Below are 9,657 nucleotides of genomic sequence, written 5' to 3'. Positions count from 1 at the left end.
AGTGTCAGGCTCATTAGCTCCTCTGTGGAACAAATGTCACCGTATAACTGGGTCAGATGTGAAGTGTGTGTTTGAAGGAACATTTTAATGCCTGACACACACACACACACACACACACACACACACACACACACACACACACACAAATCCTATAAAATTGCTACCAGAGAAAAAGATGGGGGAACATTTAAGCTTGATTGTTGCAAATGTGCCTCAGTGGTTATGAACACAAAGTAATAAAGCCACTGAAATACTGCAGACATTATTTTGGTTTCGAATACTTTATCGCAAACAAGGACATAAAGTCCTTATATCCTACTTCAATGTCCCAGTACAATTGATTATGTCTTGCATTAATACATATTATTTCATGACCCTTTATGGGTCAGATACTAGTCAAAAAGTACTACATGAAGGAAATTTGTTAGTCTTTTTTGACCCACCCCTCCTTTTTCTATCACACTGCTTTTATCTTTCTTTATGAGAAAGACAGGTGGGGTAGATGGATTGTATTTGCAGCCTGAATTCCTCCAGCATGTTTGTATACTACACCCTGTGTAAAGACCAGGGTTTTAATAGTTTTGCAATTTTCATTAGTTTTTATTTTTATTTAGTTTTGACTTCAGATTTTCAATTTTATATCAGTTTTAATTCGTTTTTACCAATTGTTTGCTAGTTTAGTTTTTATTTTTTGAAAATCCTTAGTTTCAGTTTAGTTTTGATTAGTTTCAGTTATAGTTTTAGTCGTGTTTGCAATAATTAAGTGTAACAAAATCCCAGTTTCATCATATCAGTCATGCTCTTCTGCTCATCCTTGGGTATGTTGCTATTCCAGCTACCATACCCTGCACCCTGCACAGGTTGCCTGTCTGTCGCAGGGCTAACACGCAGAGACAGACAACTCACATTCCCACCTATGGGTTCTTTAAATAAATAAATAAATGAATAAATAAATAAATAAATAAATAAATAAATGAATAAATAAATAAAGGCAGGTGAACAACCATTGATACCAGGCAACTATAAAATGTATATCTTGGCCCCAATGAGACTATTACAGTTTTTTACAGACGCTAGGACACATGTCTCAATACTTAGGTATTGATCACACAGTGAGCACAACAGAAGTCTATGTGGGCCAAACTGAGGACCAGTTATCATTGTTTTGGAACAAAATGCATTCAATGACTACATCTCTCAAATTTCATGAATCATCTTCTCACTCAGACACAACAACTGCCAACACTCTTTGTATGTACAGGACATTTTGCATGTGCTTACATACTGTTTTCAAAACTGTTAAACTTATGGCCAAAACAATAACACAATGCAAAACTTGAAAAGACAGCAAAATGCAACAGCAATATTTTATTGAAACATATTTTAAATCTAAAAATGCAGTTTAACCAGCCACAGCTGATTCTCATTGTAGATGAACATCTGCACAGGTGTTACTCCTTCAATCTTTCAACTCCTTCAATTCTGGCAGCCAGAAGATTCTTTCCTAGGTGTGTTGCCCTGGATGACATAAGATGTGATGTGGATGAGAACCTGTGGCCAAATGGAGGTGACGGAGTAGATTAGCATTACTATTGTATGTGTATCAGTGGATGGTGTGTATACAAATTCTTGTATTTTGGGATTACTTAGTGCAAAAAAATAAAAATACATAAACATAAATACATGATGTCTGATTCATTCCAGTAACATATATTGAAATTATAAACAGAGATGTGTCCTTGTTTTACACAAGAAAACACTGTAATGCTACATGTTGTTAGTGTTTTTAGGTCATTGTTTTGTGGGTGACAAAGTGTGTTTGTCGGCTGTCAACCTTTGCTAGTGTTCTGGAAGAATGAGTTTATTTGAGACCTGAATTAAGTGTTTTGGTAGTTGTAGTGCATTTTGAATGTGGAATGAACTGCTTTGCCAAGCTGACGGTCAGTTAGGAGAATTGTGTGAAGAGTTTTGCAAAAGTGACCTAAGTATTGTGAAATGTGTCCTAGCGTCTGTAAAAAACTGTAACTCTTGCAGCACCGGGTGTTCCTAATTTTGGTTCAAGTGAATTGATAAACTTTTTGAAGGCAACTGACTCACACAGTTGTGTAGATGTCCCCGTCCTGTTGTCTCGGGATGCATCACGCTGCCTTGCCTGGGGTTAGCTTCTGTTTCTGGGGATGAGGGTTGAGTGCGCTCCCTTACCTTCTCAAGGTAAGCTAGGTTAGCCTTCTTGTGTGAGCTTTTCAAGTGCACTTTGAGGTTTGTGGGATTTCTTCCCCTTTAGAAATGTCCCTCATAATTTGTCTCTTTCCACTACAAGACACTTGCTTTATCCAAAGCACAGTCATATTCAAAGTAATCCCAAATTGGACTCTGGCGCTTTCTCCCGACTTTTCCTGACATGATTCTGCGCGTGGACGCAGCAACAACACAGACGACTCGACTAATGTGCTGCCACCTGCTGGCACAATGAGACACAGCAAGAAAAAATCTGGAAACTAAACTTCATCTTCACCCTCGACTATTGTAGGACACGCACACGTCAATGAAACTAAACACATTTTTGCTATAAATTCAGTTAATTTTAGTTCGTTTTGTGAACACTCATTACAGTTTTAGTTAGTTTTCCTTTTTTTGTTTTTATTTTTATTTCCGTTAATGAAAATGTTTTTCGCTTCTAGTTTTCGTTATTTCGTTAGTTTTCGTTAACGATAATAACCTTGGTAAAGACTGTGTCTGTATATGGACTGTGAGCTATGAAAACAACAAGAATATACTTAAAAAATAATAGCATTGTAATTTTTGGCATTTTGCTGAAGCTGCTGACTTCTCTGAGGCATCCTTTGATTTGATGCACCATGGGAGGAATACTGGACACTGACAATTAGTGCTTCTGCATGAAAGAGCAACAAAATAAAAATAAGTAGGTACAAGGGTGCCGTGACTACAGCACTGTTAATCAGGAGACTGTGTTTGTGTCCAATCTGCACACTTTGTCTCTTGCATTGGGTTTGAGCACCAAAACTGCTTTGTTAGGTTTATCAGTCATGATTAGGGTTCAAATTTTGCCATTCGCATTTTTATTTATGTCTAAATGTCACGCCAGGGGGAGCCGGCCATGTGTCCATGCGTAAGTAGTCGGGAGTGAGACTGGATTCATCACTGGCTGGTTCCTTCAATAGTAGATGTCAAGTAGAGTTATTGGAGATGAGGTCAGCAATCTATAATCCACCATCACTTATACCGTCTGCTTTGAATTGAAAACAGCTCAAAAGGTAATTAGTCTAGATGACATATTGACAAGGTGTAAACTGTAAATGTCCTTGATCGCATCACTGGAGTTGAATATCCATCAAGAGCATCATGCTGTTGGTACTAGAGACAAGAAAAGAACTAAATAACCCGATGAACTCTCACTCAATGTGCTAGACTCCTCCCGTGTGAAGTATGGGATGAGGTTCCCTGTTTAAGAGAGATTTAAACTTTAAGCCCCTCTGTCTGTAGCCACAGGGAAATGTGAGGTTACTGCTGAGGATCGATGAGTCCTCTGCCTCAGTCAGGGCACAGTGGGAATATCAACCACCAAGTCCAATTTGCTGTACAAAGGCTTTGTTACAGGAGGATACTGCAGACTCTGTCATCAGTCCTGTTTTCAGCGTTCACCGCTGGACCGAGTGTGGTGAGAGAGAGGGACGTTTTTATTCCAGTATAACTTTCTGTCTACAGCCAATAATCCAACTCTCACTGCCACTGTGATTTGGATTTTCATCGACTGATTCAGCGAAAGTAACAAATAGTCCACACAAGACAATTACTTCAGTAACATTTATGAAAACAAACAAGGAGTAGCAATGAAACGGTTTCAGTAATGCAGCGAGTGGATGAGTCAGTGCTGTAAGAAGAGTGGATGGATGTGGTTAAATAGACAAATTCTTCAGCGCCTCTGTTTTTACCCTCTGTTACGATGAACCAGAGCATCATTTGTTAAACATTAGAAGATAACAAACAATCCAGCAGTTCACAGTGACACGTTATCAGACTGTTCACAATGAGCCTCACTGACAACTGAAGCAGATCAATATACAATCACAGGTGCCGTTTCCAGTTTATAAACCCACAGGTGAACTCATTCAAATCTGCTTGTTGCTTCCTTCTGAGACCCGCTTTGCAACACGGTGTTCAAACAGGTGCGTTTTAAACAAAGACGACTGGCTCCATCACAAAGTAAAAGTAGATGATCGCATTGTTTACAGCAGAGGCTCCTTTTGGACGTTGCCTTTCTCGTTTGGATTATCATTAATTCATTTGACTACAGACACACTGAAAACTGAAACTCAAGATCGTATGCAGTAGTTAAAGTAGATGCTATGTGCCGACAACATTTCATTTAAACGCTCTGACTTAATATATTCTTCGTTTTTAAATTGCAACCATGGAAATGAATGAATCGTACAGTGGTTTCCATGTTTGTGCAGCTTTCATCCTCACAGTAAGAAGGCTGGGATAACGTATTGAAGTCATTTATGACAGACTGGTGTCATCATCCATCCACACATGATTAAGCAGTATAGTGTAAATGCAGTCACCTTCTCTGAGCAGTGTGGTTCTTCAGACTCCTTTTGAATCGGCTTTTACAGCTTTTCTTGACCTCCTGACATTTTCCATCAGAGTCAAGAAAATTTGATGTGAAAAAGACATGAGAGGAAATGAATACTGACTTTGACCTCAGCTAGAGTGAAGCCACAGGCCAGCTTTTACCCAGGCCCAAATGAGCTGCATTAGTGTTTGACACTCCCTTGTCAGCCCATTGCTCTCCAACACTGGATCGAACTGACTACAAGGAAGTGGGCGGGGCATCACATTGCCCTTTTTTGGCCCCACTTATTATTACATATGGGCGTGGCTCCTGTGATGTCGTGCACTGGTTCCTCAAGTAATGTTTGAAGCATTGAAATGAGCATTGCTGCTCTGACATAGGATTGGATGAGCAAAGTTCGGATACTCTGGTGTGTAAGTTTCATTAGATAACCACTTAGTATGAACACAATCTTCAAAATGGTCTTAATGTGGGCGACTGTGGCTCAGGGGGTTGGGAATCGCATCTGTAACCGGAAGGTCGCCGGTTCGATCCCTGGGCTCTCTGTCCTGGTCGTTGTGTCCCTGGGCAAGACACTTTACCCTACTTGCCTACTGGTGTTGGCCAGAGGGGCCGATGGCAGCCTCGCTTCTGTCAGTCTGCCCCAGGGCAGCTGTGGCTACAACTGTAGTGAATGAATAGTGGTATTGTAAAGCGCTTTGGGTGCCTTGAAAAGCACTATATAAAATCCAATCCATTAATGGTTATTCAGTATGAGTGACTTAGCCCATAAACTCATCAAAGTGTCCACAGAGGTCAAGTCAAAAGCTTTTTTCCCTTTGTAGGATCAGAAGTCTGTAACCAAACAAATCACCCCCTGGTGGATCTTATAAAGAATGCAGATTTGAGATACTTATGAATCTCCGTCACTTTTCAGACCCAGAAGCTACAGTATATCCATCTCTTTTACTGTCTCTGCTTTGCACATACCTGTTGCCACAAATCGTAATTTTATTTCTAAATCTGTCTTCCAAAGAGAATAGAAATGACGGACACGTCTTTTGGATCTGAAGCCGACCTGGAAGTGCCTCAAAAACCTTTTGTTTTTACCAGCCAGCAGGCTCATCACAACTTGTTAGTCAATGAGTGTGTAGCTGCAGAGGCTTATCCACCGCTCATTTGGTCCTGACAATGCTCAGAGAATGCTAACATTACCTCAACAACCACTTGGTGATGTTACAGCAGCAATGTCAATCTTTTGTGCTGTGGATCAGAACCATAATAAAAATGTAGAGCAATGAATATTACACAAAGTCGTTGCTCTCTAAGGTAGGTGCCACGTGCCTCTGACTGTCTGTAGCTCGGCTGAAAATGTGCGTGACAGCTGATTCTTTCAATTATTTCTGAGAATTAACAAGATGCAACAAGACTCGCTGACAACGGCAGGTTTGGTTACAAGGGAGGAGAGTTTCCATTATTGATAATGCAAATGTAAAAATGAAAGGCCTTAACTGACACTTGTTGTTCATGTCAATAAATCATGTGGCTTGTGATTAACACTCCGGTGTGCGTACGTTTCAGATTCCTCTTTTCTGTCTTTGTGATGTTGTGCTTTGAAAGAGACAGAGCGTGTTTTAAATGTCCATGTTGTTGAAATGCTTTCAAAGCAATTATTATTGTTATTACCATTTACAACACAAGATTGAGTAACGTAAGACTACAATACATGTGACACAACAGGAAACACAGGAAAAAGCTTCTTCATAAATAAATGCATTTAAAAAATCTTTATCTCGTGTTGTCCTGTCATTCATTGACAATTTCAAAAGATTTGGATGCAGAATGGAATAATTTCCAAATTTCAAAACCCCAAATTTTACAATTCTGTGTTCACAGCAGAACGTAGAAAACATCAAATGTGAGATGAGCTTGAATGTGTGAGGAGTCTTTCTCTTGATGGACAAAAAGGCTCCTGTAGCGCTGAGTTGATTGATGCAACTTTTCACTTTTGCAAAACTGATGTGATTCACACTGGTTTAAACTGACTGGAGAACATTCATGTGTAACTCTAGCTCATTCCACATGTTTATATTTGCAATTTGCTGAATTTACCCGTTGTATTCACACAATTTAAATATATATATATTTTTAAACTGCAGATTTTCCCCTTAATTTAAAAGCCGTCCCCATCCACCCCACGCTCAGCCGATCCTGCTTCCGACTACAAAACTCTTGAAAATACAAACTTTAGCTTCAGATCAATCAGACTTCTTCCAGTAAAGTGTCAGTTTGTGCAGGATTTTCCTTGAAGATGTGCTGCCAGTGTTTCGCACTGCTGACTCACACTGTGGTTCAATCCCTGTTCAGCTTTGTGGTTGACACATAAGCTCCTGGTAACATGGATTTGGTATGAAGTTGGCTGATTGGACAAACCTTCTTCACTTCACAAGGCTATCTATCAAAATCTGTCCCCTTTTACCCTTCACTGCTCCCAAATCAACACAATTACTGGCGCTAACTCCTAGAATTAGCTCTTAAAGTCACACATCAGTCTGTTTTTGGGAGGACTTTTTGGTTTGTGGTTAAAAAAAGTATAAACTTTCAAGAGTGAAGAGAAATCATATGAAGTTGTGACACTGAGCATAAAGGCTACATGTTTGAAAGGTAACAAAACCGGTGCATGTAGAGTTAGAGAGAAGTGCAGCACTTTGATCCTGTTGTTTTAACTATCACATCGCTGATGTGCTCATACATGAAAGTGTGATCTTACACAAAGCTTCTCAAACGTTGTGGGGGAAATAGGCTAACACCCCACATTTTTTACAAAGTACAAAATAAACTGGATTTTTGTGACATGAAGATCAGCACGACTGTGCTATTTTATTTTCTCTGGATTTGTTTAAATTACAATAGTTTCACTCTTTGATAAAAGATGTAAAGAGGTCGGGTTTCTCGGGGATCCTCATCTTTCTGCCACAGTCCTCGTCGTGTCCATTTACAGCACTGCAGAGCCATGAAACACTTAATCCACATTTGCCTTCAGTAGACGAAGAAATATAGTGAAAGAAAAGAATGACACGCGAGAGGTCCAGCCTGCAACACTATTAACACTAATTCCAGTTTTACCCGTAGAGTATGACACCTGCCAGTCAGGTCCCAACAAAGGAAGAGCTATTGTCATGATGCTGATGTGGTAAGACCACATGTGGACCCAAAGGACCTGAAAGCTGCTGGTCCTTCACCAGGTGTGACCCAGGTTAGATAGATTTGCAGGACTTTCACCTCCTTCCTGCGTGCGCTGTGATTTCTCAACACTGAATGTTTTATATTCACTGTTACAGAGACTAGTGTGTAGAATTAGAAAGAGGCGGGATCTTAGGTAGTCTTTCTTCACCTTGTATGAAACTGGCCAATCACAGTTGATGATAATTCTCTAAGTTAGCTACGGCTACACTGATACTGGATTCTCTTCTTCTGTGCTGATCTGTGGAGAACCTCGTTGCTCCAGATGAGGCTCTGTTACATTGTCACTTTATCTATTCGTCATGTTGTATATTCAGAACCTATAATATACTCATACCACAGTCATGCTGACAATAACCAGCTATACTGATCCAGGCAGCTCTAATTCCCTTCTTCACTGTAAGATTCAAAATCCTTCAGCTAGAACAAAATAAAAAAAATAAGGCAGCCAGGTTTCCACCACAGTCACTGCCCTTTGTCATATAAAATCTTAATCTGTGGTTTAAAAAAATGTGGACCACCACCATTTGTTTTGGACTAAACATTAGCATTTGTCTTGATGGTTTTGGGGCAAAGAATTAACCAGCGAGCAGAAAAAATGAGAGCTGAACCAGAGCAGCAACGTTTCTGATGCTGCTTTGTTATCTCTCCCACCTACGTCCTTGTTAGATTTTCTAGCAAGCTAAAGTTTGTGTTCAAGAAATATTTTCTACCAACTTTTTATTGATTAAGATGAAACACACAAAAAATAAAAAGCTTTAAGCCTCGACTCTGATGCCAGACCTCTTTTACATCCACCTCTTGTCCCGTTGAGCTAATTAGCTTCACAAGTTAAAAAGCAGCATTCCCAAGTTTATGTTGTGGATAAACTGAATCAGAATCAGACGTGTTCAGTTTAATTTTATTTATATATTTCCATTTCACAACAGTCACCTCAAGGTGCTTTATATTTTAAGGTAAAAGGAAATCCCAACAATCACACAACACTGGAGCAAAAGATGATGCTTTAAGTTCACCATGTCACAAATGAATTACACTTGAAATGTAACAAACTGTTAGTGGCGTAAAGACATTTTACTTATATATTTTATTTAACATTAGTCTGTGTGCATGGAGAAGATACTCTATGTGCATCTGCTGATTTCTGATTTATTGATTTATTGATTAGCATTCAAATATCTCAGTGAATACAGCATAAAGATCTACCACAAAGCAAGAAAGCACGAGACAAGGCTAATTAAAAGGTATTGGCTGAAGCATATATGCTTATTACGCCAACTCTTTTAACAAAAGGTCTTTTAGCATGCAGCTCATGTACACAGGGCTCGAAGCAAAGAGTGAAACAAACAAACAAACAAGCAAACAAACAAGCAAACAAACAAACAAGCAAACAAACAAACAAACAAACAAACAAACAAACAAACAAACAAACAAACAAACAAACAAAAAACTTTCCAGCTTAGATAAGTAACTACATTAAATGAAATGTCATTTCAGAACATAATCAAACATTACATTACATAATCAAAGCAAAACAAGAGCTTCAGTATTATTATTTTGCCCTTTTCATTCTTGATGTTTGCTCACAGCAACCACGTGCTGACCATTTTAGTTAAAAAAGACAAACAAACAAACAAAAAGCACAAATGCATTGAATTCCTTCTTTGCAACATCAGCCTGTCTGCGGTGCTCTGCTATTGAACTGCAGCCATTTAAGATCAGAGAGACGATGTCAGGGTTTCAACCATGTTTGCTGGGTGTGTAGCGAAGACGTTATAGTACTAAGTTATCAGCTTATGTTAGCAAAAATGATCAGCAAGATGCAGCTAAACTATAAG

This window comes from Pundamilia nyererei, unplaced genomic scaffold, assembly GCF_000239375.1.
Source record: "Pundamilia nyererei isolate P.nyererei 1_Seehausen unplaced genomic scaffold, PunNye1.0 scaffold00061, whole genome shotgun sequence".
Classification (NCBI taxonomy): domain Eukaryota; kingdom Metazoa; phylum Chordata; class Actinopteri; order Cichliformes; family Cichlidae; genus Pundamilia; species Pundamilia nyererei.
The sequence above is the reverse complement of the archived record's forward strand: the minus strand, read 5'-3'. Positions refer to the sequence as shown.